This window comes from Penaeus vannamei, chromosome 5, assembly GCF_042767895.1.
Source record: "Penaeus vannamei isolate JL-2024 chromosome 5, ASM4276789v1, whole genome shotgun sequence".
Lineage (NCBI taxonomy): Eukaryota > Metazoa > Arthropoda > Malacostraca > Decapoda > Penaeidae > Penaeus > Penaeus vannamei.
In genome coordinates this window covers 31,404,543-31,414,542 of record NC_091553.1, presented here as the reverse complement: position 1 = coordinate 31,414,542, position 10,000 = coordinate 31,404,543, and the positions used below count along the sequence as shown (strand labels likewise).

General features: G+C 44.7%; 1 protein-coding gene across 1 annotated transcript in view; it reads left to right on the top strand.

The window, feature by feature from the left end:
- ena (ENAH actin regulator enabled) overlaps positions 1-10,000 on the top strand; it is a 125,417-nt gene that overhangs the window by 9,809 nt on the left and 105,608 nt on the right. The gene's annotated exons all lie outside the window — the stretch shown is intronic.

Genomic DNA, 10,000 nt, shown 5'->3' with positions numbered 1-10,000 from the left:
AGAGAGAGAAGGGTGATAGGGAGAGAGAGAGAGAAGGGTGATAGGGAGAGAGAGAGAGAGAGAGAGAGAGAGAGAGAGAGAGAGAGAGAGAGAGAGAGAGAGATATGGAAGGAAGGAAGGAAGGAAGTGTTCGGTTTGATAGAGCAGCCTTCAAATTGTATGGTCGAGTCATTAGGAATTTCAGCTGTTCTGTTGACTACCTATGAATATTTATTGAGTTTTATGTGGATTCGGTTGAACGCCATTAGTGTCAAAATATAATTTTACTTGAGTAAGAGTAAGTTGAGTGTTTCTTATTAATGTATTTAAGTTGTTTATTGAGTCACTATTTTGAAACTGTGAAGCATCGGCATACTACACTAGAAGGCAGTTATGTGCTACTGTTGATAGATCATTTATGAACATTATAAATAAGATCGGACCTAAAATAGATCCTTGAGGAACGCCTAAATTTATTTGGTGTTTTGAGAACATACCATCATTGATTCTTACCGACTGAGTCCTTGTAAATGAATAACCAAAAGGTATTAGTTTTTTTATTTGCTAATGTGTTAAGAAGAATATCATGGTTGACACTATCAAAAGCTTTAGAAAGGTCGCATAATGTGAGCAAATTTACCTGATTTTTATCATTGCTTTAAATCTCATCAGTAATTTGTAGTAAAGCTATTTCAGTAGATAACCTATTTCTAAAACCATGTTGCGTTTTAAGTCACCTAAGATGAAAAGCGTTTTTTTAAAGACATTTCCCTAAAAGCATTTTCAATGTATTCAAAAGATTCTGAGGTAGCATGGGGGTGCCTATAGACAACGCAAATAATAAAGGAAGGCAGACATCTACTACAGCAGTATTGTTAACTGTTGTAATATATATCCTGTTTGATTTTAAGGTATCCCTTACATATACACATACTCCTAATCGTCGCCCTGCATCACAACTATAAACTTTTAAACTTGGAATTTTGATGAAATTACTAACCATTTCCTGATGGAGCCATGTTTCACTGATGCATAATATGTCTATGTTTCTCTCATCAACTAGCATCTAGAGAGAGAGGGAGAGGGAGAAAGGGATTGGGAGAGAGAGAAAGGGATTAGGAGAGAGAGGGGGAGGGAGGGGGGATAGAGAAAGAGAGAGAGAGAGGGGGGGAGAGAGATCGCTTATATAAGTATGAATGCACTTGTGGTAGACTGCTTGTGCGTGTGCGATTGCAGGAGCGAGCTTTGGGTACTTAACCAGAAGGCATCTGCGTATGGGCGAGTGGGTGTCAGGGAGTAGTCACGATGCAAGAACGGCCTTAGTAATGCGAACCACTCGAGGGAAGGACCAGCCATTTGGCGGTGGTGCCAGCGCTGATAACACAAGCCCCTTTCATACCGGGGGATTAGGTTGTGATTGTCGCCTTGTTTGGAAAATAGGTTATTCTAACCGCTTTTTTCTGTATTTTTTCACACATCCTATTTTGATGAGTAGGATACGGGGAAAGCGTGTGTGTGTTTTTTATAATAGATGTGTAAATATCTTTGTCATCCCCCTGCACGACCCCCTTCCCTCCCTGTCCCTTCCCTTCCCTTCCGTCGGCTGGTAGTCTGCCATTTCTGGCTGCACGGTCGGGAACGTTTTCTTTTTTCCATCAGAACAGGATCTGTATTCTTGCATTGATGTTCCCAGCGTGTGGGTGTATTGGCATTTCAGCATGAAATAACGTCTATCATGAATTTGATCACGCGTTGGTTTCAGGAGTAGCATTAATTGTATCTTGACTTTTGATCGATGATTACTAGTCGTGTTCTAATGAAATTTGTATCTTTCAGGTGAGTGTACGCTGCCAGGTTCCCTGCACGCGGGAGAGCCGAAAGGTAACGCCGAAAGGCTTTTTTTCCGTGTTCAGATACAGTAGGAAAGGCATGTTGACAAAACCGAATTCATTATATCGTGGAATGCATGGGACTTACTTTAAAAATGTCATTGGTAGAGATAGCTAAGTATTGTGGGTTGCTTTGTTTATTGTATTTAAGTGGGGGTGACGGAGCTCATTTACAGGGCGGTGGCTTTGCATTGTCAAAGTCTTTGGTTCGCAGCCGGTCAGCCTCTTCCAAGCAACTCGGCTATGGCTGAGTGCTGGCATGAGCGAGGATCAAAGGCGCAGCGGAAAAGTACTTGACTCCGTAACTGCATCATCCTGAGCTCAGTATGAGTGGTATTTTGCAAAGATATCCATAAACTAGGATATGGGAATACTTCTTAACCTTTTCTGGTGTTGTGTCGTGTTACACTAGGGCATGCGCGTCCGAAGGTGTTCTCAGGCCAATGTAGGCCTATAGATGAAAACTTTTGGACGCGCATGTCCAAAAGCCCAATTTCGCACGTTTAGCTAGTAAAAACAATAAGAATTATTTCTGAATGAATGATAGATAGAAAGGCACCCAAATGATTTCGGCATCATGTTGTTCTAAATAGAAAAAAATGTGAAGTTGAATATAGAAAGCTAATCAGTTACTTGTATTTTGATATCTCTACTGCAGATATCGCATTTTTATACATTTTACATTTTTATACATTTTTTATACATTTTTTATACATATTTTATACATTTTATATATTACCGTTATGATGGTGGTGGTTATTATTTTTATATTATTGTTATTGCTATTGTTATTTTTGTATGCGTGATGATGATGGCAATGACGATGAAGATGACGGTGATGAGGTGTTGGATGTATTTGCATTGGTTTCATAGTACCGTTTGTAAATAGTGATTTGTTAATTGATTGCTCGGTTGATTGATAGGTTTTACAAGAGTTAGCGATTTCTGCCGTCGTGTCCCTTTAATGTGCCTGGGTATCTTGGTTACCGCGGGTGATGCTTCCTGGTTGTGTTTCCCGCCGGCCACCGCATCTCCCGGCTGATCAGGCGGCGCAGCATCCACTTCTTGCAGACTCGTTCGTGTTGTTGACTCTGCCAAAGCAACAAGCAGCAAAAGGAGCGATTGCTGGAGGGAGAGGTTGGTTGAGGTTTTTGATTGTTAACAGCAAATAGATTTGATAGTGCTGTGAGGATTAGAATGGGGGAGATGGGGAGAGTGAGCTTGAGGATGAGAGTGAGAGAGAGGGAGAGGGAGAGGGAGAGGGAGAGGGAGAGGGAGAGGGAGAGGGAAAGGGAAGGAGAGGGAGAGGGAAAGGGAAAGAGGGACGATGAGGGAGAGGGAAAGGGAAAGAGGGACGATGAGGGAGAGGGAAAGGGAGAGAGAGGGAGAGGGAAAGGGAGAGAGAGGGAGAGGGAAAGGGAGAGGGAGAGAAAGGGAGAGAGAGGGAAAGGGAGGGAGAGAGGGAAAGGGAGGGAGAGAGGGAAAGGGAGGGAGAGAGGGAAAGGGAGGGAGAGAGGGAAAGGGAGGGAGAGAGGGAAAGGGAGGGAGAGAGGGAAAGGGAGGGAGAGAGGGAAAGGGAGGGAGAGAGGGAATGGGAGGGAGAGAGAGAAAGGGAGGAAGAGAGGGAAAGGGAGGAAGAGAGGGAAAGGGAGGAAGAGAGGGAAAGGGAGGAAGAGAGGGAAAGGGAGGAAGAGAGGGAAAGGGAGGAAGAGAGGGAAAGGGAGGAAGAGAGGGAAAGGGAGAGAGAGAGAGAGAGAGAGAGAGAGAGAGAGAGAGAGAGAGAGAGAGAGAGAGAGAGAGAGAGAGAGAGAGAGAGAGAGAGAGAGAGAGAGAGAGAGAAAGGAAGAGGGAGAGAGAGTGAGAGAGAGTGAAAGTGAGAGAGAGGGAGAGTGAGAGAGAGGGAGAGAGAGTGAGAGTGAGTGAAAGTGAGAGAGAGGGAGAGTGAGAGAGAGGGAGAGAGAGTGAGAGTGAGGGAGAGAGCGAGAGAGGGGGATAGAGAACGAGAACAAGAGTGAGTGAGTGAGTGAGTTGAGAGAGTGAGTGAGTGAGAGAGAAAGAGAGGAAGAACGGTGTGTGCTCCGTCCTTAGTCAAGCACTCGCTTGGGACGAGAGTTCTTTTGTGTCGTTTTTCTTTTCTTTGGTTTTGTAAGAGGATGATGTTGCGTTTAAAAGAAAGATAAAAAGAAGGAATACAGTTAGTGCAAGGCTCGAACTCGTTTTTTTTTATACATGTCTCCGCTGGCTGTCACAACATCTCCTTTAAGCACGCGCCATCTTCTGACCCCTTCCCGGCACTCCGTCCTCGCACGCCTCGAGCTCGGCTCCTCCTGTTCTCCCTCTTCTCTCCCTCCGCCTCTTCGTCCTTCTCTCCCTCCACCGCCTCTTCCCCCTCCTCTACCCTTTTCTCTTCCTTCATCCGTCTCTTCCCACCTCCTCTTCCGTTTTTCTCTTCATCCTTCCACCTATTTCCTCTCCTCTCCTCTCCTCCCTCTCATCTTGTCCCTCCTCCTTCCTCCACCTCCTGCTCCTCCTCCTTACTTTCGTCCTCGCCCTTTTTCTCTTCCTCGTCCTTTCTCTCCTCCTCCTTTCACCCTCCCTCGTCCTTCTCCATTCCATTTCCTCCTGTTCCTTCTCTTCTTCGTCCTCGTCCTCCTCCTCCTCCTCTTCCTCTTGTTCCTCCTCCTCCACCTTCACTTCTTTTCCTTCTTCTGTTTCTCCTCCTCCTCATCCTCCTCTTCCTTCACCATTGCCACCACCTCCCATTCTTCCTCGTCGTCCTCTTATGATGCCTCCGCCTCCAACCTCCACCTTCAACCTCCACATTCTACCTCCACATTCTATTCCATCCGTCTTCCGCCACCCGCCTTCCTCTCCTCCATATCCACCTCTTCGATCACTAGGCCGCCCCATTGGCACCCTCTTGACGTATGCCTTTGTCCCTCGCCGGCCTCGGGCACCTGCGCCACGATTGCCGCCCGTCACACCTGGATCACTGGGGGGGCATGTTTATGGCAGTTCGCGCGTCACTCCAGGGGGGAAAGGGGAGAGGGGGGATAGCTTGATCCAAGAGGTTAAGGGTGTGTTCAGTATGCCCAGGCTTGGTGGGTCTTCAAGTGGCGTCGCATTGTTCACTTGAACATGGAGTTGGATTACGTGTCTTGGAGTTTTTGGAATTTGCAGATAGGCCTGGGATGGAGAGAGAACAAAAAAAGTGACTTGAAGGTGGAGTTGGATTAGTGTATGTTCGAGTTTTGGAATCTGAAGGTAGGCCTAGGCTGGAGAAAAAATGACACGCTTTTGTTCCGTGGGAATGTGGAGAAGAAAAAAAATGCGCACGTTATTCTTTTCTGGGAATGGCTCATATGCAGTTAGGGGCCGAGAAAAGAAAAAAAAAATATGAAGGAGGGCCTCCGGATGCGTCGCGCAAGGGGAACCTATCATCCAGTTTTGGCTTTTGTTAATTAATGGCCAAGCCTTTTAATTACGCGGCGGGTGGAGTTGCTATCGGGTTTGTTAGGGCGACTGTTTGAACAATGGCGGTTTGTTCCTGAAGCGATAGTGTTATCGATGGAGTGTGATTTTTTCCCCGATTGGGGGAGATTGCTGCGGCTTTGCGTGTGCGTGCATTTATAGAATGATGTGGGGCAACCATGCAAGAGTTTCACGTTTGCTTTGCTTGTGCACACTAGTGAAGACGAAACATTGAGGAAATTCTCGTTGCGAAAGAACTGGATGTCAAGAAAACAGGGATTATACAAAGAGGATGCATCTGTCTCTCTTTCCCTCCCCACTCTCTCTTTCTCTTTCTCTTTCCTTTCCTTTCCTTTCTCCCCCCCCCTCATTCCACTCATCTCTCCTTCCTTCCCTCCCTCCTCAATTCATTTATTCCCGCTATACCTGTTTCTCTTTCGCTTTCGCTCTCTCTCTCTCTCTGTCTCCCCGTGTTTTCCTTCCCTCCATTCATCTCTTCCAGGTTCCCTTCCTGTCCCTCTCCACCTCCCTCTTTCTCTCCTCTTCCCTTTTTCTCTCCCCCTTCCCTTTTTCTCTCCTCCTTCCTCTGCTTCTTCCTTTCAGTAAGTAGCCTCCTGATATACCTACATCTGGCCAGCAGTACGATCAGCGCCCTTCCGGCAGCAGTAAAGTGATCCTCCCCAGCTCGGATCCCTCGCCCATCAGGCAGGGGGGAGTTCGGCCCTCGCTCTCTCCCTCAGGGTAGCTCGCCTCATGATGAACCCAAGCTAGCCCAATTTCCTCTTCCAAGCTCGGCAAATCTTGGCTAAAAGCAAGCTACAGCAGATATTAGAAGGAAGCAAATCAATCAGACAACAAAGGGAAGAATAAGGAAGCACACGAATACGCCAAGTACTTTTATTTTTATTTTATTATTATTTTTTTATTATTATTTTTTTTTTGCTGTATTGCTGCTTTAGGCTTAGACGGAAGTAGAAGCGTTGCAAAAAGGCCTGTCTCCGGCATGTTCCAGTTTATCCTGCTCGTCCCTTCGTTGTTTTATTCGCAACTTGTTCAGCATGAATCCTTCGCAAAACCAAGCATCCCGTTTCAATGAACAAAAAGTTGCACTGGGGCCAGCTCGGGACGAACACACTTCCGGAGATCGATATCACACTTTGCCATTATTAAAGTGAGTCACTGTTTTAATTAGGTATAGTTGGGTAGATTTGTTTTACTTAGAAATGTTTAATAAAAGCTAAGATAAAAGGATTCATTACTGGTCGTCCACCATAATTAATCGTCCGTTTTTTTTTCATCTGAGCTGATATTTCTTCATTCAACTGTTGACATGCAACACGTCTTACATCATAGTCATTGTAATTATTCAGGTGTACTTCTTGAAAGTATCAGTGTATATATTTTGCTGGGGAATGACACACAATCGTGATCAAATGTTTAGAAATAGATAGATGGATTTAATCTACAAGTAGATATGGTTGTCTCTTATCATGCGATTTTTTATGATCACTACCTAGATTCCCACTTCCCTTGTTAATGTATCTAAGGGTAAAACCACTGAAAATCCTAGTTAACCCATCTTGTTTCGACTATTCAGACATCTGTCGGGATTTTTTTCTTAGCCACATTCTACACCAGTACGCTAATCTCTTCTGTCATGTTAGGTCACGTTCTTAATAAGTAATTTTTTAACCTTTATTTTTGTGTTTTCAACAAGCAGTCAGTGTACCACAAATAATTCTCACAAATGTGCTACCTTGATGCTTTACTTGTTCATGGTATTTGATAAAGGAATGCGCCTGTATGTGATTTTTTGTTTTGTCATTTACACTGATAGCTACTTCGAATATTTGTTACCAGAAAGACATACCCTGTTACGAATGCTCTAATTTTATTTGTCCGTTAATTTCATAATAGACCTCGGTATCTCATTGTTAGGAATTCGGTCTCATTTCTTTGTCATTCACTCTCTTCTTAGTCGGTGGCACTCACTTCCCTTCAGCGCCCATCTCACTTCCGTCTGGTTATTACAGTGCGACGTCGCCGGCTGCCAGGGGCGCTCGTTTCGCCTCGTCAGAAATTGTCCCATGTTTGTTTAGACATCTTAACCATCTTGGTGACATGAGGACTCGGAGGCGAAAGCAGAAGGAGCCTTGCTAGCATTCGTAATTCGCACTCTGTTTCTCTACTTTTCTACTTATCTGCTTATTTATTCATCTCCTTTCCTCCCCCTTTCGGATTATCTTTTCCTTGCTTTTCCTTCTCCCTTTCTCCTACTTCGTCTCCCTCTTTCCCTAAAACAGACAGTAAGTCACAGCAAAGAATATCCAATGTAACAAATGGAATTAAAACTAAATCTTTAAATCTAGCCTCCTCCATCCCCCTCGTCCCTCCTTTTCCTCTTCTCCTCTCCTTATCCTTCCTCCTCCTCCTCCTCCCCTCTCCTCTTTCCTCCCTCTCCCACTATCCTCTCTCTTCTTTTCGCTCTCCTGGTTTGTTCTCTCTTCTCATTGTTCTTTATGTTTGAGTGTGTATCGCGGGGTTGGTGTTGCCATCTTTAACTGTTTTGGCCGTTGAGAGTGAACATTCGGGTGAATTTTGGAGGAATCTGGGTAACATTTTTATTTGGAGTATCTTAGGGACTCGCAACCGGATTTGTCACGAGTGCGGACATTATGCCTGATGCCGTACCAGTAACGTGACCGATATATCATTTTTTTCTCTTTTTTTCTAGAAAACTACGTCATTTTAGTTCCAAAGTGAAGTGTGTGGCAGCCGTGATTCAGCAGAGCTTTTGTGTCGTTTTTAGCGTCATTGCTTATTTACACATTCTGAGAGGGGAGTCGAGGTTCAGTAGGGAGAAAGAATGGGAAAGAAGGGAGCGGTAGATGGGACTAGGTGACTTTTGCTAGGACCAGGAGCTCTGTGGGACTATAAGCTAGATAGCGCAAGGTGAAGGCAGGTGTGACTAGTAGCTAGTTAGCACTAGGGTGAAGCTAGATAGCACTAGTGTGAAGCTAGTTAGCACTAGGGTGAAGCTAGTTAGCACTAGGGTGAAGCTAGATACCACTATGGTGAAGCTAGATACCACTAGGGTGAAGCTAGATACCACTAGGGTGAAGCTAGATACCACTAGGGTGAAGCTAGATACCACTAGGGTGAAGCTAGATACCACTAGGGTGAAGCTAGATACCACTAGGGTGAAGCTAGATACCACTAGGGTGAAGCTAGATACCACTAGGGTGAAGCTAGATACCACTAGGGTGAAGCTAGATACCACTAGGGTGAAGCTAGATACCACTAGGGTGAAGCTAGATACCACTAGGGTGAAGCTAGTTAGCACTAGGGTGAAGCTAGATGGCACTAGGGTGAAGCTAAATAGCGCTAGTTGTTGCTAGAACCTAGTTGGAAAGATGGATGAAAGTTTGCGATTCACAGATACTATAGACAGATAGGTTTCTCTAACCAGAATGTAATCAAATGATAAGAGAAAGGGGTGGGATATCAAGTACATAGTCCTACAGTGAATGGATGGTTAAAGATATATGGAAAGGGTAGAAGAAAAAAATAAAGCAAGAGAGAGAAAAAAGGAAGAGGGGGAAAAAGACGCGATGAACGTGGGGCTGCAGGACAGAAGAAGAAAAGAAAGCATGTGTTTGCGCTCGGTGGGAGGGGCGTGGGGTGGGAGGGGAGGGGTTTGCGGGATGGATGGATGGATCGTGGTGGGGGGGACCAATGGAAGGGGGAAAGACAAAAAGGATGTAAGCAAGAAAGGAAGGGAAAGGAAGGAAGAAATATATGAATGAATAAACACGTATGTAGATAGGTAAAGAAAGAAGGGCTGCTAGGAGAGTGGGAGGAAGCAAGATAACAAAGAGAATTAGAATTGTAATGGCATATCCCTCTATCGATTTTGTTTATGGTCGTAATTCTGCTGGTGAGTCACGTGACGTATAGTTTTCCGCAACTGGTAGAGCTCCGGCGCTTCGTCAGTGTTAGGGTCAGTTTCTTGTGAATTCGATATTTTACTTAGATATTGTTTTTATACTTATTGACATTCTTGTTTTTGTTACTCTTTGTATGAGTAGTGTTGATGCAGTTGTTGTTCTTACTAGCGCCATCATTATTATGACTGTTGTTGTCGCATTATCATCTTTGTTGTTGTTGTTATACTAGTAGTAGTGGTGGTTATGGCGGTAGTGTTAATGTGGGAGTGCTAGTGTTATTGGTAGTCGTAGTAATTTTGGCAATATCACTGTTATTACTTCTATCCTTATTATTAGTGGCAATAGTATTGATAGTGACATTGTTATTGGCCTTAGCATTAGTATTAGTAATACCAATCACTATATTTCTGTCATCGTCTGCGTCATCGGATTTTTTTTTCATTATTTTACTCGTATTTATCACAGGAATAGTTTCTCTTCATCGATGTAGACCCTTTCTTTCCTTTTCCTTCCTCCCTTTTCTTTCTGCTATCCTCATTTTCCTCATTTTCCAGTACCTTCTCCGCCTCCCCTCCACCAGTCTCCTCTTTCCCTCCCTTCTCTTCCTCCTCTCTTCTCCTCCACCCCTTCCCGCCCGACACTCCTCCCCTCTTCTCCTGCCCTTCACCTAACCCCACTTCTCCTTCCCTCATGTCGTTCCCACTCCATCCCTTC